General features: G+C 35.8%; 1 long non-coding RNA gene across 9 annotated transcripts in view; it reads left to right on the forward strand.

Annotated features, from left to right (window-relative positions):
• Positions 1–24,006, forward strand: part of LOC104871329 — a 114,124-nt gene that overhangs the window by 49,807 nt on the left and 40,311 nt on the right. For 5 of the 9 annotated variants that reach the window (XR_002025789.2, XR_004518622.1, XR_782836.2 and 2 more), the window contains exon 5: positions 2,911–2,948. The exons of the other annotated variants lie outside the window; for them this stretch is intronic. This is a non-coding gene — a long non-coding RNA (uncharacterized LOC104871329). The remainder of the gene's footprint in view (positions 1–2,910; positions 2,949–24,006) is intronic. 9 annotated transcript variants of the gene reach the window in all.

Consider the following 24,006-nt stretch of genomic DNA (forward strand, 5'->3'; position numbering starts at 1 on the left):
AATTACACTGTCGGTGTTTCATTAAAACTGCATCTGGACTGCCATGCCACACAGAGGAACTTTTATATTTAATAAATTTCAACTGGATTTTTTTTTTTTTGGTACCAGGGATTGAACTCGGGTCCTTGTACTTGTAAGGCAGGTGACAGAACCTCAGCTGGATCCTTTTGCTCTATGCATTTTTAAGGCAGTATGAATATGCTGTTAAGTAGCCTGGGAGTATAGAAATCATAGTTTAATCGTTAGATCTCTAGAAGACATTTCAGAAAAAATTCTCCTTTAGCAATGCTTCATGCACTTAAACTTTGAGCAGAGGTATGAATTGTGTAAAAACATGAGAAAAACTGTTTCAACCAGTTTTTCATGTGAAATAAATAGTAATTTCATTTTTACTTGCTTTTGTTAACTTTAACTCACAAATATTTTAGGCAGAGAATAAAACAGTGGAAGAAAGACTATCATATCTTTCTTTAGACTGTTAAGTGGTTCCAAGAAAAATTAACTTTCAGGGTCTTTCAAAAGATGTTGTCATCATTCTTATCATTGTTTTGGTTATTAGACTTAGTTTTTAAAAACTAAACTGATGTTAATCAGCTTTCCATTACTATGACAAAATACCCAAGATAAACAGCTTATAAAGAGGAAAAGTTTATGTTGGTTTATGGTTTCAGTCTATGGTTGCTCAGTCTCATCGGCAGTACATCATGGCAGGAGGGTAGGATGGAGTGACCTGCTCACCACATGCCAGTAGGGGAGCAAAGAGAGAAGACAAGGGCGCCAATGTCCCCTTCCAGGTTCTGCTTCTCCTGGTGCCCCAATTTCCTTTCTCTTGTGCCTAAGGGTTCCACTGCCTCCCAGTAACACTTTGGGCCGGGAAGAAGCCTTCAGCAAAGAGGACCACAGTGGGGAGTCATTTAAGATCAAAGTGATGGTAACACTTCTTTTTAAAAAGGCACATTTTGGCCCAAGATTTAGCTCAGTGGCACCGTGCCTGTCTCACAAGCGCAAAGTCCTGAGTTCAATCCCTGGTACCAAATAAATAAATAAATAAATTAATTAATTAATTAAAAAAGAGAATGTTTAGCAAATCAAATACAAATTGGCACATGCTCTATTTAAAGCTATGCATCGATCAGTAAACTTGAAAGTAAGCTGTTCCCTGATTGACCCCTGATTCCAATTACATAAATTCTCTCACTGTAGGCCTTTACCGGCCTAGTTAATGAAAACATAAGAAATGTGAGAAAGCTAGGGAGAATCTTAACTTGGATTTGTCCTGATGCTTCAGGCTGTGGCGTTTGCCGTCATTTTATCTTACCCTTTTGTATGTCATAGGTACGTCCACCTGGATGTAGACATATATTATATTAAATGTACTCAGAATTGTAAACACGTTTAAATAGGAGTTTATACACGAACCTGGCAATCATACATCGATTCATAAATAAAGCAGTTTAATAAGGTAACACTGTCATGTCCCCGTGGTCCCTCAAACTTCCAATCTATCGAAATTTGCCAAGAGTCTTTGAGCCTCCTGTTGAAAACAGAGCCTGTGAAACCAACCAGTTGAAAGAGTGACAGCTTGGCTGAGGAGAACACAACCTTTTCTTTGGCTTCAGGCAGCCAGAGGTTTAGTCACAGCTATGGTGATGAGGAGAGGGGGAAGGCTCGCCTTTCACACAGCAAGTTAAACAAACGCAGCCCAGCATCTCGTGGCTTCCGAGTCATTTCCGGCTTCGGCGTTCTCCACGGGCGTCCCTCACGTTGCACTAATAGAAACCCAACCAGAAAGCCAGGCGTTGTTATTTTCTGTCTGTCATTGTCTATGGGAATGACAAGATGAAGCTACTACTAATCCCTGAAGGATTTGGAAGGATTGTCTTTTTAACAAGGGGCCTCTATATATGACAAAAATTATAACGAGGACTACATTACAGAAGTCCACACATTTGAGCAGAGTCTTTCAGTGTCACTGGGTTTCTTCTCATGTAGTTTTCTCTGGATGTAGGCATTTTCTTGTTCATGAGGGACCCTGTTTTTTCAATAAACAGTAAACAGCTAACTAAATGCCTAGAAAGTGACCCGTGTAGTCACACGTCTTTCTTTGGCTAGCAATATTAAGTACATCTCCATATTATTTATCCAAGGATCTTGTAAAGGGATCAGATTCAGAAGAAAACTTGTGCTTTGAAATACCAGATATGAATATTCAATTAGCAGGAACAAGAGAAAAATATTACAGAAGTCATGGTATGTAAATTAAGAATGACTGGGAGCAATTACTTCCTTTCTCTCTCTCTATCTATCTATCTATCTATCTATCTATCTATCTATCTATCTAGAACAAAACCCAGGAACATATTACAAACATCTGTATTTCTTTGTTGTCAACACATGAACAAATGAGAATATGTTAGTAAAGGATATGTTTAGCTGCTTAACAGTAAAAACAAATTGTTCCCATAATGCGTATACTAAAGAGGATGCCTATTTCATAATATTCAAGGTAAGGAGACATGGTGGAGAGAAAAGGGAATAATAACATTAAGTCCTTAAATGAAAGCGATTCTGAAAAGGAGGGGGTCTTTCTGCAAGGGGAAAGCCATGTCATATCCCACATGCTGATTTCTTGAATAGACTTCTTGCCAAGAAACATTTTCCCCGGACTCTAGAGTTTATAAGATGTGCTTAAACTAACATTAACAACACAGCAGTTTCTTTTTCTTATAGAGAAGTCAGCTTGGGCAGAGCAAAACATAAACAGAAAATATTGTTAATTATTTACACAAAGGCAAGGATAGATGAAATGTGGTCTTGCATTTATTTCGTATTACATTGTCTAGTCTAAGAATTGGTAAAGAAATTAAGAGATTCTTTTGTATGTTTCACTTTGCTTTTATTTACTTTCAGGGCTATTTAACAACAATATTTGAAAACCGGTTGGAGAGGTAATCTATTTTTCTTTCTTCTAATCTTCCATCGGGGTACTGAGTTTCTTCTTCATATTAAGATCATAGTCATGATGTACAGCAGACAAACTGTCTCCTTTAACAACATTTTGAGACATATATTCTGTTTTCAGTTTCTAGCATCTGCAAAATATTCTTTTCCTCATTTTAAAGTTATAAAATAAATTTAGAAAACTAGTTTGAGGAGAGCATTTTCAAAATTAACCATAATTAGTGATGTCACTGTATTCATTTTAAGAAGAATTTATTGTTTTTAAAATTAGATATCCATAGTCATATTTGTATGTACAAATAATACCTTACTGCAAGATTATATATAGTATACATATTTATATGTCAAAAATTTAAAAACTTTAGGAATATTTTTTTACCAAATAGAATAAGACAGTAAGTAAGTACTGGCCAGGTGTGGTGGCGCACGCCTGTAATCCCAGCACGTGGGAGGCTGAGGCAGGAGGATTGCTGTGAGTTCAAGGCCAGCCTGGGTTACATAGTGAAACCAAGGCCAGCCTAAATAGCACAAAAAACCCCCTGTCTAATCAGTAAGTGTTATTTTTGGATCCGTTATGGTGTGTGTGTGTGTGTGTGTGTGTGTGTGTGTGTGTGTGTATGTGTGGTGTTCAAACTCAGTGCCTTTGAGTACTAGGCAAATGCTTTCCTTCTGAGCTAAATGTTCGGTGTTATCTCAGATTCTTAATTTACCTTTGTAACATGGTCAAGGCCAAATGTCTTCGGTTATTTAATGAGACATCTGTAAACATTTAAATTTCTTTACAGAAAATATGTTCTCTTATGACTGGTACCTTATTGAGAAATTTGGCATAGTTCTCTATTCGTATTTTTGCCTTGGACTTGCTCTTATTTTCTCACTTTAACAGAATGATAATTCTAGATTTGGACAAAAATCCACTATTAGGGAAGAAACTAAATAAAGCATTGAAAAGAAGAGCGACATATATACAAACCCTATGGAGAATGTAGATTAAATTCATTTAGGTACAAGATCACTATTTGCAAAATTCATGATGTTTGAAAGGATAATAGAAAATCCATGAAACCTTCTAAGCAGTTATTTTGATAGACTAGTGCTCACAGTGTGAATGCTGATTCTGTCTTGGAATTTTTGTTGTTTAGAAGGAATTATCGGTATTTTTTTTTGTTTGCACGGATTTGCTTATTCTGTATATATGATGTAAAAAGAGCTGTGTGCTGTGGGTCGCATGTAAGCTGTCTCCTAAGGGTTCATGTGCTGGAGTTTGGTTAGTGGGAGTGGTTAGGTCTGTGAGCGTGCTGCCCTTGGAAGTGGTTAGTATAGATTTCATGGAACCTTAGTTGGTTCCCACAAGAGGAAGTTTTTATAAATGAGCAAGAGTGGTTCCTCCTGGCTCTGCCACTTGATCCCTCTTGAAGGCTCTTCTGCTGCAAGGCTCTCTGTCCTGAAGTGCTCAGCAGAGGCCGAACAAATGGGGCTCACTGATCTAGGACTTTAAGCTTCCAAAACTGTGAGCTAAACAAACCCCTTCAAAATATATGTATCACCCAATCTCAGGTATTTTGTTGTAGCAATGGAAAAATGGACCAATACATCATGTAGTATGCGAGTTTTTGTGGCTTGCTTTTTCTCAGCATAATGTTTTCAGTGCACACACAAATACAAATGCTCATATACTTGTACCCTCCTATCCTTCCCATCACAATATATTTACCCATTGATGGGCATTTAGACTGTTTCCACCTTTTTATTATTATGAATCATAGTACTATAAACATGTGTGAGTTTCTGTGTGGACATCTTTTTGTTTTGCTTGGGTATATATCTAGGAGCAGCTGAGTCATACAGTAATGCTGTGCTTCACTTTATGAGGACTAGACAAACTTTTTGCACAGTGGCTGCACCATTTTACACACCCACTGATAATGTATGAAAATTCCCACTTCTATGTATCCTTGCTAACATTTATTATTTTTTTACATTTTTAATTAAAGATATACTAATGGGTTTGAAATGGAATCTTATCCAGCCTTTTCTTAATGACCATTAACATTGTACATCTTTTTGTGTGCTTCTTAGATATATCATTTTGGAAAAATGTCTATTCAATTCCTTTACCCATTTTTACAATAGTCAAACTGTTTGTCTATTTGTTGAGTTGTAAGGGTTCTTTATAGAGTCTTGATATTATTCCCTTATCAGATATATTATTTCCAGATGTTTCTCCCATTCTTTTCACATTCTTGGAAATATCCTTTGATACACAAAATATGTTAATTTTTATGATGCCAAACATAGCTATTTTTCAATATTCTGAACTTTTAAATTTTTACAACTGAGAAAAATGTGTTTTAAAAATGAAATAGAGAAAGCCGGGAAGGATAGATAGTTTTTATATATAATTTAAGTTTTTTCTTTTAATTTAATTTTAAGCTCTGCAAACTATAATGAGTGTAAAGTTTTTTTTTTTATCATTTGAGGGTAACTTGCTAGCACAAGCCCCCACTAACTCAGGCCACTTTAGTTTGTAATTACTAACAATAAAGACATTTGCCTTGCTCTTCAGAATACAAATATCACAGTCAGGAAGTTAGAGTTTATCATCAAATCCTCAGAACTCATTCAGATTTTGCTGTTGGTCCCAGTTACTTCATTTTTAGCAAAATAATTTAATCGAGGTTGGAGTTTTGCCTTTAGCTGTTGCGTCTCTTTGGCGTCTTTTGATCTGGAACAGTTCCTTAATGTGTCCTTACTTTTACGATCTTGGCAGTCATACCTGTTTTCCCTCTTCTTTTTGTGGTACTGGGCATTGAACTCAGGCATAATGTACCACTGAGCTATATCTCAAGTGTTTTTTTAATTTTTATTTTTTGGGTATCAGGGATTGAACTCAGGTCCTTGTGCTTGCAAGGCAGGCCACCTAACCACTGAGCTAAATCCCCAGCACAAGCATTATTTTTATACATGAACAGGGTCTTGCTAAGTTGTCCAGGGGAGATTCAACTTTATAATCTTCCTGTTTCAGCCTCCTTCAGTGCTAGATTACAGGCATGTATAATGTTTTATGAAAAATCTAAGAATCCATTACCAAATCCATTAATTCTATGATTTCTTTTAACAGCTTTATAATTATGACTTTTATATTAGTTCATTCATCCATTTTGAGTTAACTTTTGTATAAAGTATGAAGTGGGGGTTCGAATTTGTGGTTTGAAAATTTCTTTGCCAATTTTTGCCTTTTAATTGGTGAGTTTAATTGATTTTTCACTTAAAATGTTACTGATCATTAATTTCTCTCATTGTGCTACTTGTTTTGTGTATTGCATGTCTTGTTTTTACTGAGTTTCTCCAATATTTTCTCTTTTATCACTGATTGATTTTTCTGGTATATTATATTGACTTTTCTATATGTTAAATTATTTTCTTAGAAATTACTGTGGGCATTACAATTAACATCCTAAATTTGCAACAGAGACACCAATGTCACTTTAGTAGCATATTGACTCTGTTCCTAACTTCATCTCTCCCTTTATGTTGTTACTGTTACAAATTACACCTTTATGCATTATATGACCATTAATGTAGAATTATATTTATTGTTATCTGCATTTGTCTATTAAATCATACAGAAAATTAAGGAAGGAATTATATACAAAATACATTAGTACTAGGTTTTATATTTACCTATATAGTTATCTTCACCAATAATTTTTATTTCTTTCCATGATTTTAAGTTTCATCTTGGTGACTTTTTCCTTGAGTCTGAAGTACTCGTTTCTTTTAGAACAAGTCTACTTGCAGGACACTCCCTTAGTTTTTGTTTATCTGGGAATGCCTTAAGTTTTTCATTTTGGGGGGCATACCGGGGGGGATCGAACTTGGGATCTTGTGCTTGCAAGGCAGGTGGTGGAACCGCTGCGCTAAATCCCTGGCCCTTATTTTTAATTTTTAATTTTTTTATTTTTGGTACCAGGGATCGAACGTGGGACCTTGCACTTTTGAGGCAGGCAGCGGCACCACTGAGCTAAATCCCCTGCCTAGCTTTTTCATTCTTAAGAGATCGTTTTTCTAGATGCAAATTCCTAATTGGCACTTTTTTCCTTTTCATATTTTAAATATTTCACCCTATTTTCTTTTTCCCCTCCATAGTTTCTGATGAGAACTAGTCTGTTAATCTTACTGAGGATTTTCTACAGCAGTTTGATTGTAATATGTGCCAGTGTGGATCTCTTTGAGTCTGTTCTGCCTGGAGTCTTGAGATTATTGGCTGTTAGATTTGTATCTTTCATCGTATTTGGAAAGCTTTCCAATAATATATTATCAAATATCTTTCCTGCCCAATTCTATCTCTCTTCTATGTAACTTCCATGATGTGTATGTTGGTGGGCTGGATGGTATCCCAGATATTTTTTAGGCTTGGTTCATTTTTCTTCACTAATTTTCCATCTCTTTCCTAGATTGGGTCATTACCATTACCCTATTTACAAGTTCGATGATTCTTTCTTTTGCCTGTTCTAATTAGCTGTTGAATATATCTTATGATTTTTAAAATATTATCTCTCCTTTTCAGCTCCAGGATTTTTACTTTTTGGTAGTAGTTTCTATTTTCTTTTTGATATTCCTAATTTGTTCATGCATAGTTTGTGTAATTAATTTACTTATGATTTACTTCAGCTCTTTGAATAAAATAATGAGAGTTAAAGCTTTTAGTAAGTTTAATGTTTGAGTTCCTTAGGAATGGTGTCTATAAGTTTTTTTTTTCCCTGTGAACGGGTCATATTTTCCTATTTTGTATGCTTTGTATTTATTTGTTTGAGAACTGGACGTTTTGCATATTGTAATGTAATTCTGGAGATCAGATTCTACTTTCTACATCAAGGGTTGTTGTCGTTGCTTGATAAAAACTTCATTTGTTCATTTACTTAGTGCCTGTTCCAGATTGTTTTGCCAAGAGTGTTTCCTGTTATCCATGGTGTCCTAAGTATATGTTCTGTTATCTCCCACCATCAGCCAGTGAATTAACAGAGATTTCTTTAAATGTCTGGATCAATAGAAGAAGAGCGAATAAAGCACGTTCTGTTTTTTTAACTTTCACTTCCTGACGGTCAGGGGCTTGGTTTTTACCCATTAGGGCGGAATCAATGGCCAGCATCTGTGCTGGCCCTTCAGTAAACTGCCAAGACACAGAACCTCAGTTTTTCGAGAAGAAAGTCGCTGTAGTCCACCCGGGCACCAGCAAGTCCCGTGCTAGCAGACAGGTATATGTCCATGGCTACATTCCTATGGCTTAAGTTGCTATGTGGAACATTGAGATTCACCAAAACTGACATCTCTTTCTTCATCAATCACACTCTGAACACTGCTCAACTAGATTCCAGACTTCTGAAATGGTTGATTCTGATAGTTCTTGCCAAGTCAGTAATCGTATCGGAGGAGAGACTGATCCTTCTTCTTCTTCTTCTTGTATTTTGTACCAGGGATCAAATTTAGGACCATGAGCTTGTGAGGCAGGTGTGGCACCACTGAGCTAAATTCCCAGCCCAAGGAGAGACTGATCCTGAAGTTTCCTACTCTGCCTTTTTCCATGATATCACTCTCCTCTGTGTTCATTCTTAAAACGTTTCCAATTTGAGAAATGTTATATAACTTCTTGGCGGTTGCATGAAAGGGGCAAGAGAAAGAGATGAGCACTTATAAGTTCTTGTAAGAAAATATGAGCCATGAGTTTCATTAATAAATATTAATTAACTGCTAAAAGAGTGTAAGTCCTTAGATGAATGCTACAAGAGGTTCCTAATTTCAGATCATTACAGTTCTAGCCCTTTAGGAAGTTTTTATCCCAGTGCAGCCTTGCAGTAGTGAATGGCTTTGTTAGAAGGATTGACAGCTCATATTGATTGCCATCCTGAGTTTAGATATGTGGCGCTGTCATTGTAACATGTGGACTTAAAAAGGTGGAGTCTGTTGAGCAGCCTCATCTCTTGTTGCTGACATGGGTGCCATATTGCCTGTCTTTCTACTTGCTTCCGCTTCCCAAATCTGTGGGTGGGTCATGAACAATTGCTTCATGGCTGTGTGCAGTCTGCAGGCCTTATGTTGTGTAGGCCTGCTCTAGACAATGCTCTTTAATTGGGCAGAAAAGTTGCTGCATTGGCTTCTTTACCATTTCAGAAAGCTGAGTACATGCTGTTACCGCAGCATTTCCAGTCTATGCCAGCTCGAGGAGCAAGATCCTAGGACTGGAAATCAAACAAGGGGCTCCACATGCTGGTAAATAACACTACATTTTGACTGTTGGGTCTGATCATGCTTATAATTATAAGGAGGTGATTTATTGAGAGTGGATTAATATGCATTTATTCATTCTGCAAAATTGCTAGACTTCAGCTGCTTTTAGATTTCCACTTAAGATGATTTTCATTAAAGTTTTTGGTAACGACTCAGAAAAGAATAATGAGTACAGTTGGGAAAAAATTGCTTTCGATGAGAAATCTAGAGTTGGCTGGCTGGCAGGCCTCTTATCTCTGTCAGCCATACTCAGAAAGCTACAGGTGATAGCAAATTTCATCTTTTAAAAATCTAAGTGAATAGAAGTAGGATAGTGGAAATGACTTGCTTACCTTCTTTCTTGATCTGTATTAAACATGAATAAGCTAGTCTGGAAGAAGTAAAATAATTTCCTTTTTGTACAAGGAGCTATATTTTACAGTTGAATTTTTAACTCTAGAAGAAGGAGTTTATACTAGAATGCTTATCAAAATATTAGCTATATCAGACCCGAGACTATAGTAGAGCATAAAAGACTTTCTTTACAAAGATTTTCATTATAATTAAAATATCTAAATTGTAATCATCTACTGAAAAACAAATAGTTTTAATCTTTTGCATAGTTCTCCGTGTGATGTTAGTGCCGTGTGCATTGGTATTGATGCTTCAGTTTAATATTACTTTCTCTAGCATGAAAATTGCTAACATCATAGCTTTGGTAATGCACATTTGAATATTTAATTATATGGCTATAAACAGCTCTAATGCTGCATTTTCATTGAATATGATGGGCCTTCTGTTAGTACTGGCATTTAAGTAATCTTGTGCTCTGTTTTCCTGTTGTATACAATGCAAAGTATTCCCACCTGAGATGTCCCCAAAGTTTCACCCGGGGAAACAGAACATGATGTGAAAGATGTTTTTGTTGTATGTTGCTCAAATCAAGCTTTGCTTTGAAACAAGCCAAAGGATGAAAACATTGTCCAGACTTCTTTCCAGCAGAATGTAATTATGTCTAAGGCCTATAGTGAAAAAAGACCAACTAATTGAGAACACTTGTCTTTATTTTCAGTTCCCAAAGATTCTTATTAAGAAATGTCCAGTTTTGAAATTCAAAAAGGTGGGTTTATATTTAATGAACTAAGAGGTAGGAGCTCTGAAAAATCTTCTCCTCGAGGGGATATCTACTACTGCTGTGCTCCTGTGAAGTAATAATGAGATACCATAAGCAAACAGTGATGATTCATGTCAGATGCCTCTCCAATAACGTTGAGGGGAAAGGCAGCTGATGTATGGGATATTGAAGGCAGATTAAGTTGTTAATGTATATTAGTATATTCTTAATTTCCTTTTAATTGAAAAAGACATATTGACTTTAATTAGAACCATTTCACAGGAACTGTCAATTAGCACATGTCAAACTAGTTAATTCAGAACAGAATTCTTTTAATTAGGGTCTGCTTTCCTTTAACTATGGGGCCAATGAAATCAGCCTTTCCTTATCTAGATTTTAAATGTCTCTAAGACATATAATACAAATGTAGACTCTTATCTATTATTAGAAGCCCATATGGATAACATTAAAATGATGATGCTGGCATTGTTAATGCAGCACAAATCAGAGTCCCTTTATGACTGTTAGAAAAAAATGGCTTTGAACAAAGACTACTTTAAATACCAGATTTATCCTACTTTAAAGAGACTACAAAATTTATGACATGCATGTTCACATTTAAAGTATTATTTAATACGTCTGCTCAAATAAATGGGCCTATTCAAACGTTTTGTGTGTTCTATCAGCCGAAGACACATAAAACATTGTCAAAGCATGCACCAACATTTTTCCCTTAAATGAACTGTAATCAAAAAGGGAAAACAGACCGAATGATTTTTTTTTTGGCACAACATAAAGATAGCATTGTTAACTTTCATTGCATCCAAAGATTTAATACCAATAGCTGATACAGTGACTAAACCACTGGTGGTGAGCTAATGTGATCTTAGTAATCAGACAGTGTAAAATCCGAAACTTGGCCGTGGCTTAATGTAATGGTGTGGAATTATAGCATTTTAGTTACAGTTGGAGTGAGGCACATACAGCGAGCTTGGTGGGGCAGAGCTGTGTGGTATTCGCCTACAAAATAAGTGTGCTCAAAATTAAAAGAGGAGAATTAAGTGAAATTGAAAGGGGAGATTAATGTGAAATGTAGCTTTCTTTATCACGTGAGGTTTAGCAACTACTTTTCTGAGCTATAGCAAGTGAGGATTACAGAGATTAATGAAAGTAATATTTAATAAGCTAAACTCTGGATTCTGCAGAGAATTATCTGGGAAGATACGTGCTCATCCTGCTGTTGGTGTATTTCACTTAGTGATAACAGTGGTGTTTCTTTCTGAAGTGTGCTACACTATCAGTGGCTGCATTTGTGCCATTTAAGCTAAAGGGAGAATTGTAGTAATCTGCTAATTTTGGTCAGCAGTAAAGCCGAGCAAGAAACAGGTAAAGAAAAAAAAAAAAAAAAAAAGAGCAACTAAAAATCCTCTTTGTCTTCCAGAGTTGACCCCTTCCTATTATCTGAACTATTTCTAGTGGTGCCTTAGCTCTGTGTGTTTAAAGGGCTCAGTCCACATTTATCACATCCCTATTTTGTCTAGATCTGTGCTTTTTAACGTTTTTGGTGTCCTATAGTTCCTTAAGTTTGTGATGGAAGTTATTTTTATTTTTGTATGTATACACAATTTTATTGACATTTCCCAAAATTGGATTGCATGAATTTTCTGAAAATAAATTCTGCTGTATATGTTTGAGATTTATGACATAAGGAGGCATTAGTCTTCATTCCAGTAAAATCCACACAGGCATACATACACCAAAATTTTCAAGATGGCAGACATCTTTGCTATGGACCAAGTTTTTTTGTGTGTGTGCTCTGAATCCATATGTTGAAGCCTAATGCTCAGCGTATTGGAATTTTACGCTTAAGAGAATGACTAGGCCATGAGAGTGTAGCCTCCATGAATGAGATTAGTGCTGATAAAAAGACCTGAGAAAGTTGCTTTGCATGGCTGCCATGTGAGGACACAGCAAGAAAATAGTCTCCGCGCATCACGGAGCCCCTGAATCTGCTGGAGCCTCAATCTTAGCCTTTCCCAGGCCTCCAAACTTGGAGAAAACCTTACCTGTTGCTTATAAATCATCCACAGAATGGTATCTTGTTACAATGGCCAGAACACTTTAAGATATTCTTAAGAAGTAATTTTGGCACAAAAGGTGAAGGCTATGACTTCACTTTGACGTAATGGAGTCCTTGTTGCATCTTAATAATTTTTACTTCCCTTCCCCTCCCTGTCTTCCTTTTTCCACCCATCCCAGGTCCGCTTCCCACTACCACAAAGCCTACCTCCCTGTTCTCTATCATCTTTCTTTTATTTTGCCTTCAAATAATTTATATTTTGGCTTTCTCGTTTACTGTATTGCATATGTAATTATTCCTTCCCCCAGAATTACATCTTTTCTGCCTAATGGCCGACAGTTTTCTGAAATGTTGGTCACTATTTTATTATCATTTAGCAAATTTAATTTTTTATATCAGGTGAGAGTTTGTGCATGTATTTTTCAGAGAATGACAAGAGGTACTTATTGGTTTCTGCTTTTATTTTCATCAGCCAGTGTTGGGTTAATTTGGTTCAGTAACACAGTATTTATTGAATATCCACTGTCTCTGGGCAAAGTAAAAATTAAGGATTATCATGTTAAGCATTGGTTAAAACACTTATCTAGCTTTCTTTTGATTTTATGATAAAAATTAATGGTCAGTAAATTAGTAATTGCCTTTTAAGAATTACTTAGTGCTTTAAAGTTGCAATATTTTCAAATCCTTTTGTTATGCAAGCTGAACAGTCCCGTCATTGCAGTGATTAGTTTCATTTTCTTCCATCCATACCATCTGGGCTTGCACATGTAAAGGCAGTGTTAAACCTCAGTGTTACTATTTAGAAAAGTTACCTAACCTCTCTGAGCTTCAGGTCCTCCTCTAAGAAATGGGAATGATAACACCTTTCTTACAGTGCTACAAGGAGTAAATGAAGTAGGCTGAGTATTGTTACTTGCTAAACAAGTGTTGGTTTCTCTCCCTTTTCCAAGTAGTTTTGTTATACTAACTGTCTGTAATGAGATGTGCAGCTATTTGTTAAGAAAATGCATCCTTAGATGGAATTTTGTTAGCATAAGTGCTCCACAGTGTGTTGATAGATATTGACGGGGGAACAGTACTGCAGTCCTGGTGCTTCAGCAGAACCAGCTGATGACAGGCATTTACTTGTGACTAACAGTCCTTTCCTCACTGTGCATATAACGTGCTTTATGACTACCGTTCAACGAGACGGCTTCTAGTACAGAACTTGGTTTCTGATAGTTCAGTGTAGAAAATCTAAATATTCTTGAATTGCAGCATTAGCTCCGAAATTATCATCTGTAGCCAAAGATAATCACAAGGTATTTTGGTGTGTTTGGTATAATAGGTGCTGAGAATTTTATTAGGTTGCTACATTCTGTTTGTGTTGTGATTTAGATGGCTGCATAGTGTTCAGTTTTTATGAAACTAAACCCTTTCTGGTGTTTGGATCATTTCCCCTTTCTGCTCCAATAAATAATGTTGGAATGACTGTCTTTATACACAAGAACTTTGTCTGCCTTTCTGATGATTTCCTTAGGTTGATTCTTAAAAGTGGAATTACTGGTCAAAAGGAAAACACATTAGTATTTGGTATACCAGTTATCCTTCCAGAAATGTGCCAGTTATATTCCTATTAGCCCCATTTGTAACTTTGTGACTACAGAGTGGATTGTTCTCTGAATATAGTTTCTTTAGTTGTTAAGTCAGTTTATTAAAGTACAGGTTTTTGCTAATTGATTCTTGTCTAATTGATTCACTCTGGTATTAATTTAAGGAAGAGGCCAAATAACATTTGAATGACCTGGCAATCTCACTTGAGATTAAAAAAAAAAGGTAACTTTTAATTTTAAAGTAATATTTAAAGTAATCTTTAATGTAAGTAGTACCCAATTTGACATAGTCTTGTACTTTTTTGTATGTGTCATGAGATCTCTTTGTGAATAATTTCTATAGCAATTTTTAGAGGAAAATGTGATTCTTCTAATGTGCAATTAAAGTATTTGCATTATTGGCAATATACATTTTAGAGAAACTTAGTAAAAATCAGCTCTCTTTATTACATAGTAAAATCAGAAATAGGAAAATATGCTAACGTGATAATATCTAATGAGGGAAATGGACCATGCAGATGTCTGTTTTCCTATTAATCTCTAAAATGACTGTATGCCTTTATTCATAAGAGTAATATTAGATCCAAATATGTTGCTAGGAATAATGCATCCAGATATCCACAACAGGGGTTTAGAATTTTAATAAATCCTGTCTTTAAAGTGATTTAAATTTTTAGATAATGTAGGATTTCAAATTTCAACAAAGGTGTAGGTAGTATCTACACATGCTCCTTTTCAGAGTTACTTAGATGTTTTGCTCTTGGTTGGTTGAATTTAGAACAGCTTCTAACTTAGAGAAATGAAAACTGGGTCCTGTGTAATGGGCCTTTTATGGGTCACAGAGAAATATGATTTTATTTGGTTATTTTTAAAGCCACCACCTAGGCACACTGACAACCAATTTTATTTTTATTATACTATGCAAATAACAAGGTCATATGCTCTCAAGCTCACACAGAGGGCACATGAAAGAAAAGGGGGAAACATAATTCTGTTTTTGTGGTTATTTGGATTTTTCATTTTTTTTGCATGTTGGGTACCTTTTTCTGTTAATTGTATTATACAGACAGCAAAGCTACATTTCATTATGTTAACACCAAGACAGTAAATATGAGAAGCAGAATATTTTTCCAGTGTTAGCATCATTATACTTTTGTATTAAGCCAGAATAGGCTGATAAGCCAAAATTTGGAACTATCCATTCAGTGTTGGTAAATAGGCAGTGGTACTAATATAGAGAAATATAAAGAGTTGTTCTGTTGTACATACATCACGTTCTCTGTTAAATGTATGTCAGGTGAGACAGCTTTGGTGATGTTTGGGAGGAGACAGGGATATGGAGTCACTTGTCTGCACTGACGTTTGCTGCCTTTGATTTGCACTCATGACTGTTGGCTGTAGGTACAAGAAGAGAAACAGATTGTGTGCGTGTGGGGAACTGGAAAGATGAAAAAAGGAAAGGAGTAAATGAGATTAATGTGTCAGATTGAAGTGTATATATTCAAGGGTTCAGCGTGTATTCACTGCAAAGCACTGTGCTAGTTGTTGTAGAAGCCAAGTAAGATGTAGTTTCTGACCTAAGAAAGCTTCTTCTAGAGAAAACTAGATCAATTCCAGGACCTTTTTCTACCAAAATTCTGTAACATTATGATTGTTTAGTGAAATCTAGTGTTTTTTTTTCCTATGATTGGACTATAATATAATTTACTTCCACAAAATTATGTGAAGAGCACTCAAAATTTGCATTCCCCCAATTTGTCTACCAATGAGCTAAAATATCCCTGTTAATTACTGTATTCCATTGGGTTAAAGAATTATCCATTTGAAAGCTGGGGATTTAGCTCAGTAGTATCACGCCTGCCTCACAAGGGGAAGGTCCTGAGTTCAATCCCTGGTACTGGGGGGTGAGGGGGAAGAATCATCCATTTGATTTTTGGCCTTGGTTCTGTTAATACAGTGTATTAAATTTATTGATTTGCCTGTGTTGATCCATCCCTGCATCCCTAGGATGATTCCTACTTGGTCAAGGTGTATAATCTTCTTGATGATTTGTTGCATTTTGCTTGCCAGTATCCTATTGAGGACTTTTGCCTCTATGTTCATTAGGGAGATTGGCCTGCAGTTCTCTTTTTTGGTTGAATCCTCCTCTGGTCTTGATATTAGATTATAGCTTGCTTCCAGGAATGAGTCTGGGAGTATTGCTTCCCTTTCAATTTTGTTAAAGAGTTTGAAGAGTAGTGACATTCAAGCTCTAAATTTCTTGTAGAAGTCCGTGATCTGTCAGGACCTGAACTTTTCTTTGTTGTTAGGTTTCCAATGACATCTTCAATTTCATTGACTGATATTGGGTTATTTAGAATTTTTAAGTATGCTTTATTTAGCTTTAGTAATTCACACACACACACACACACACACACACACATATATATATATATATGTAGAAATCTGTCCATTTCTTCTGTTTTCCATCTTAATAGAATTCAGGTTTGCAGCATAGGTTTTGTTGATTTCTGGATTTCTGTGGGGGACCTTTTGTGATTTTACTGTTTCATTCCTATTTGCATACATTTGAGTATTTTTTTGATAAGGTTGGCTAAAGATTTGTCAGTTTTATTTAATCTTTCAAAGAACCAACTCTTTGATTCATTGATTCTTTGTATTGTTTTCTTAGTTTCAATTGCATTGATTTCTGCTTCGATCTTTATAGTTTCCTCCTTCATACGAGCTTTGGCTTGACTTGCTCTTCTTTTTCTAGAAGCTTGAGGTTCCACATTAAGTTGATCATTACAATAGATGAAGAAAAAGCACTTAATAGAGTCCAACACCCACTCATGATAAAAACCCTACAGAAAATTGTAATAGATGGTCTTTATCTCAATTTCATGAAAACCATCTATGACAAACCAACAGCCCGAAAGCTTTCACTGTAAAATCAGGAACAATAAAAGGATGCCCACTGTCATGATTTTTATTCAGTATAGTTCTGAAAACATTAGCAAGTGCTATTAGAAAAGATAAAAAAATAGAATAAAGATAGGAAAGGAAGAAGTTAAATTATGATTATTTGAGGGTGACATGATTCTTCACGTAGAAGAAACTCTACCAAAAGACTTCTAGATTTAATAACCAAATTTAGTAGTGTGGAGCTGGAAAATGATTTCTGAGCAAAAAAAAAAAAGTTTTTCCTACAGCTAGCTTTTCCTGACTGACAAGAGCCACCCCATCCCTCTCATAACCCACACCTCACACCTCACCACACCTCACACATGTCCTCCTTCACAGTCCGGCATTCTCAGGAAGTATCTGTATCCAGTACACTTTTCTTTCACATCATGTGAATTAAATGTAACTTCCTCAACTAATGAACTGATGATAAATGCCTCACTTCTGTATCCCCACGCCTCTTCCCTTGACCCATATAAACCCTGTTCACTGCCAGCTCCTGGCTGATTGCTTTGTGGAGAAATCCTGACCAGTCTGCCAGCGCAATAGAGCTGTACACTTGGCTCCACCCTGGGGGCTCATTCTCAATTCTTCTTGGCCTGATCTTGCTGTTCCACTAAGAGCTGCCACACTGTGAACTGTAAGTCTGCCATTACAGTGTATCTGGATACAAAGTCAGCACGCAAAAATAAATAGCATTCCCCTACACAAATAAACTTACCGAGAGAAATGATAGAAAGCATATCTTTTGCAATATAAAAAACCTCAAATACTTAGGAACCAATCTAGTGAAGTAAATAAAAGGCCTTTCCACTGAAAACTACAGCACTCTGAAAAAGGAGATTGGTGAGGGTATCAGAAAATGGAAAGTTGTCCCTTGTTCTTGGGTAGGAAGAACCAATATAGTGAAAAAGGTATGCCATGGTTCAAAATTGTTATACAGATTTAGTGCTGCAATGCTGATTAAATACCAATGGCATACCTCACAGAATTAGACAGAACAATCCTAAAATTCATTTGGAACCAGAAGAGGCCTAGAATAGCAAAAACAATTCTGAGCAATAAAGGCAAGGCAGGGGGCATCACAGTCTCTCACTTAAAATTATGCTACACGGCTACCGAGATAAAAAGGCATAGTTCTAGCAAAAGCACAGACCTGAGGATCAGTGGAACAGATGAGAAGATGCAGAAACAACTTTAAACAATTTCACTCATCTTATCTTTGACAAAGGAGCCAAACACCTTCCCTGGAAGAAAGATAGCCTTTCTGATAAATGGTGCTGGAAAAACTGGCTTTCTACTTGCCAGGTATTAAAACCAGACCCCTACCCTTCACCATGTACTACACTAAGATCAAAATAATCAAAGATCTAAATTTAAAACAGAAACACTAAATCTGTTGGAAGAGAGAATAGGTAGAACTCTTGAAGACATAGGTATAGGCAAAGGCTATATGAAGACAATTCCATTCTCACAGGAAATATCACAAAGAATCAACAACTGCCATCTCATCTTATTAAAAAGCTTTTTGCACAGCAAAAGAAACCACCAACTGAGAGAATCTATAGTATGGGAAAACTTTTGCTTACTGTAGCTCAGACAAAGGACTAACATCTAGAACATATAAAGAATTGAAAAAAAATCCATCCAAATTTAAAGACCCATTCAAAAGTGGCATCTTAAATGAATAGAAACATCTCAAATGAAGAGGTAGAAATGGCAGATAAATATATGACAAAATGTTCTACAGAACTGCTTATTAGAGAGATGTAAATTAATACAGAGCTGAGATTCCATCTCATACCAGAAAGAATGGCTATTATCAAGAAATCAACCAATTACAAATACTGGCCGGGCTGTGGGGAGAAAGGAACCTCTCCTTTGTTGGTGGGAGTGTAGACTGGTGGAACCACTGTGGAAATCACTGTAGAGATTTCTAAAAAACTAAAACTAGAGACGGCCAGGGGTTTAGCTCAGTGGTGCCATACCTGCCTCGCAAGCACAAGGTACTGACTTCGATCCCTGGTGCACGCGTACACACACACACACACACACACACACACACACACAATTAAAAAACAAAAAAGCTAAAACTAGAAGTTCCATTTGATACAGCTAATCCTCTTCTTATCTTCCCAAAAGAATTAAAAGCATTGGATCACAGCTGTATATGCTGATTTATAATGGCACGGTTTGTAATACCTAAATCTTGGAAACAGCCTAAAAGATCAGTTGATGCATACATAAAGAATATATGGGTTCTTTTTACAATGGAGTACTACTGTGTCCCAAAGAAGGATAAACTTTAGACATTTCTAGCTAAATGGATGGACCTTGAGACTATACTTTAAATGAAATAAATCAAACACATATATTTAAATATTGCATTATTATCTGATGTGAAAAACTGAAAGGTAAATAAAGACAAAAATGTGTAAAAAATATTGGGAAATAGGAAGAAAATGTTCAAATGGGAAGGGGGAACAAGGTTGGGAGGAAAGAAGGGAAAATTTAAAAGGAGAATATAAGGAAAAATGGAAATGAAACTTTTGTAAATGGAGAGGAAAAGGGGTTAAAGGGAGAGGAGGGGGTTTGGGAGAAAAGAAGAACCGAGATATATCATGTACAGGTACCGATTCCCTCTGAATGTAATCAGTATGTATATCTTAAATGTATCAGTAAAATTACTTTAAAAATAAAGAATTATCAAGTGAGCGACTCTGTTAAGTGCAAATTACATCTAGGAGGTATAACAAAACGCAATTACAGAATTTCAAATTGATCAGAATAGTCATTTGAGATGCAGGAACTGGCAGAGGATACTGTGAAATGGGTAACCTTTTGGTGGTGCTAGCTGGGACTTAGACGCAGCCCAAATGGATGGGGCACTGGTTTCATGAGGGCCCCCGGAGAGTGAGGTGGAAGGGTGAGGGCCTTAGGGACGGGCTGCTAAGAAAGAGGAGTGAGTGCCTTGAAAAAATGATATGTGGTGGCATAGTTCAGTCATCTCAGTCTTCTCCAGGCTGGGCTTGATTATAAACATGGTACAGAGTGATGGCAAGACCCTTGAATTGTACAGACTGAATGATCCAGCCCAGGGGTGATTCACTTGGTCCTCTGCCCTGGGCTTGTGAATTTCAGTTTGTAGAATTAACTTATATTCCTCTTCTTTTGTTTTGAGTTAATGTGTGTAATTAGAATTAATTTAACCTCAGCTACCCAAATAATGGAATAAATATAATAAATAATAGAACAAACTAAGATTTAGTAAGACCTTATAGGTCAAGCTATCATTGAATAAGGTTTTTTGCCTGTCTACTTGTAGATAATCCTGCTATTTAAAAAGTAAAGTGATTTCTCCTTGCTTTAAGTTTTTCTCACATCTGTAGGACTAATTGGTAAAACTGTGCACTTCACTATGAAATTATACTAAAATTTTATTTTACAGTTTACCTTTCCAGGACTCATTTTTTTTAGTTATAGAGATCAGTATTCTACCTGTAACCTTAGCTGGATGGATTTAGAAATGACCAGTTTGTGGAGTGTGGAATTTGGGGGTGATGGTACTGGACTGAAATAAATTGTCATTACGGTGGCTGCTGTGAATGTATCAGCAATTATTTTTAAAAGAGCACAGTTGAATTTTCCAATGCCATTTGGAGGAGGGTGGATGAGGCATACATACACAGGCCTTTATAAGCCTGTTTTTATTTATTTTAACTTGAATAAGCATCAAGATCAACTTAACGTTTTCAAAAAGGTCAGGTCTAAGACTTTAGCAAATCAGGCTGGGGATTTAGCTCAGTGGTGCCGCTGCCTGCTTTGAAAGCTCAAGGTCCTGAGTTCGATCTTTGGTACCAACAAAATAAAATAAATAAGTAAAATAAAAAATAAGAGTTTAGCAATTACACTTTAGTGAATATGCCCTGACTTTTTAAAAAATGACTTTTAAAAAAGTGTACTTTAAAAAAATTCCCCATATGGTGTTTCTATCCATTGTTCTTTTCACACTTCTTTTTCACATCCTCAGGTATTTTCATTGTTAGGAGGGTGAGAAAGTCTTTTAAATTTTTTAAAAATTCGTTTTCCCAAGAATATAGGCTTTGGGAGGTGGAGAAGAGATTAGAAGGAAAAGGAAGGAAAAGGAGAGTGAGGAAATGGGATTTAAAATGATCAGGATATGCTAAACGAACCTATCAAATTTCCGACATGCACGCAAGTAAAAAAAAAAAAGTACTCACTTACATCTGTTCTTTTGTAGCAGATGTCACCAATCCGTGGACTGAATTTGACAATCTGAAGTGCTTTTGTTTGAACAGTATTTTAGAAATTAGAAAAAATTCACATAAAATTCTGAACTTCCAAATACGTTTTATTGCAAAACTTTGTAGAGACACCTGACCGGACCCACATTTCCATATATCAGAAGTCAGCTGCAGCTGCACAGGGCCTCCTTAAAGGGTTTGTTCAACCGAGTGTGGTGGTGCATACCTGTAATCCCAGCACTCAGGGAGGCTGAGGCAGGAGGATCATAAGATCAAGCCCAGCATGGGCAACTTAGGGAGACTTTGTCTTAAAATGTAAAATAAAATTTAAAAAGGGCTGGAGATGTAGCTCAGTGATGAGGCTCCGTGTTCAATCCTCAGTAGAGGAGAGGGGGTACAGGTTTGCTCACTCTAGTCTCACTCTAGTCTCCACATTCCCTGCTGTTTTCTATTATTTATCCACCTCATTCTAGGAAGCACATATGAAGTGTGATTAAAAAAATACTGTGAATGTTTAAACTTAAAAAATTGTAATACAAGAAAAGACAGTGTTATTGTCCTCCCCAAAGTCCTTTGAACACACTTATCCCCTTGCTCTCTCCACTTTCTGGAAGAGTTCCAGAAGTCCTCTTTCGTGAGTGTCGTTACTTGTGCTTTGGTAAAGGCTGCCTTGATGTTGTGACCTGATTCACAGTGTTTATCTTTCATGTCATTTTGACCTTGGGGAAGAGCTGGACGTTGCACAGTGCCAGATCTGATGAACAAGGTGGACGAGGGCTCACTCTAATGCTTTTATTTGGTAGGAATTGCTAGAGATGGTTGTAATGTGTGGTGATAAAAGATAGGGTGAATGTTCACATTTATAAAAATTATTACAGTTAAAAACAGGCATTGTCATTAACCCCTTTCAAAATACTCAAAGTATTCTCCCTGGATTTAAACACACTTATCGTTGTTGGCAATGTGTCTTCTACTTTGTAATTTTTTAAAAAGTTAAACATTCACCATATTTTTCAAGCACTTCTTGTATTCTTAGGCCCAGGATTTTTTTTTTTTTTTATACTGGAGATCAAACTCCGAGCCTTGTGCTTCCAGTGGAACCACTGAGCTAAATCCCCAGCCTAGGCCCAGGATTTTGAAAACTGTAGGTCAGGAAAGACTGTTTATCTGTCTTTTGTCAGTCATTTTCTGAGGCAAAGTGAGCCTGATTACTACCTGAATAGATGAGAAGTCTAAGGACCATCAGGAAGAATTGACTGGTATCTTAGAAATGTTAAAACACCATGGGATATCGTCACAGTTTTATTTTACTAATTTAAAAAATGTTTTATCAAGTTGATTTATAAAAATCAGCTTTGTTAGGGTATAAATTACATGGAATAAAATTCACCAATTTCAAATGTATGATTCAAACTGTTTTCCAAAATGATTGTGTCATTTTACATTTCCATCAGGAATATATGAAAATTCAATTACTCCAGTCTTGTTATCATTTGATATGGTTAATATTTTAATTTCAGTTACTCTCATGGACCCCGTGTATGTAATTATATCTTACTGTGGTTTTAATTTTAACTTTTTTAGCAAGTAAAGATATTGAACATTTTTTCATGTGCTTATTTTCCTTTTGTTTCTCTTTTGGGACAAGAATCTGTTTAAAGTGTTTGTTTATTTTTAAAAATTGAGTTATTGAGGCCAGAGATTTAGCTCAATGGTGCTGCCACCTGCTTCTCAAGCCCAAGGTCCAGAGTTCGATTCCCTGCACAAAAAAAAAAAAAGAGTTATTTTCTTTAGAGCTATAAACACTGTTATGTATTATGTTCTTTATCAGATAAATTGTTTGCAAATATTTTCTTCCATTTCATGGTTATGATAGCTTTGGAATAAGTTGTTAAAATAAGTCCTTTTTATTTCAAAATTTCTTTTGAAACTAAAAACATTTTGAAAATTAAAAAAATTAATAAAAATTAAGTTTAATTAGATTTAATTAACCTTAATTGTGTCAATTTGGTTTGGGAGCTGCAGGGGATTAGTAAAAGTGGTACACTTCTAGTTCTGTCTTGGAGGGTGGCCTTTTTATCTTGGCTAGTGTAGCTAGTTTAGTAATTTTTTCAAAGACCAACCTTTTTATTTAGTTAATTTTCCTGAATTGGTACCCCTTCTTCTATTTTACTTCTTTTTACTTTTATCTTTATTATCTCCTTCCTTCTGCAAATTTTGGATTTAATTTACTCATTTTTTCTTGTTTCTTAAATTTGAAGCTTAGATCATTGCATATTATTTCCAATGAACGAATTTAAAGCTATAAAGTATATGTGAAATAACATAACTTTTTAAGATGTCATTTTTGCCTGAATTAATCTATAAGTACTGTTTTGGCTACATCTCATTGATGTTGATATAATGTATTTTCATTTTCATTTAGTTAAAAGTATTTTCTAATTTTTCTTGTGATTTCTTTTTGAGTCATAGGTTATTTAGAAGAATGTTACTAAATTTCAGAGTGTGTGTGTGTGTGTGTGTGTGTGTGTGTTACTGGAAATCCAATCCAAGGACATCCTACCACTGAGCTACATTCCCAGTGCTTTTTTTTTTTATTTTTTATTTTGAGTAAGTTCTCTCAAAGTTGCTTAGGCAGGCATCAAACTAGAGATCCTCTTGCTTCAGCCTTTGGAGTAGCTGGGATAATACACATGCAAATATTTGAAATATTCCAGATATTTTATTGCTGTTGGCTTCTAATTTTAACTCTGTTATGGCCATCTTACTTTATATATTAATCTG

This window comes from Fukomys damarensis, unplaced genomic scaffold (assembly GCF_012274545.1).
Source record: "Fukomys damarensis isolate Sample0158 unplaced genomic scaffold, DMR_v1.0_HiC HiC_scaffold_3, whole genome shotgun sequence".
NCBI classification, from domain to species: domain Eukaryota; kingdom Metazoa; phylum Chordata; class Mammalia; order Rodentia; family Bathyergidae; genus Fukomys; species Fukomys damarensis.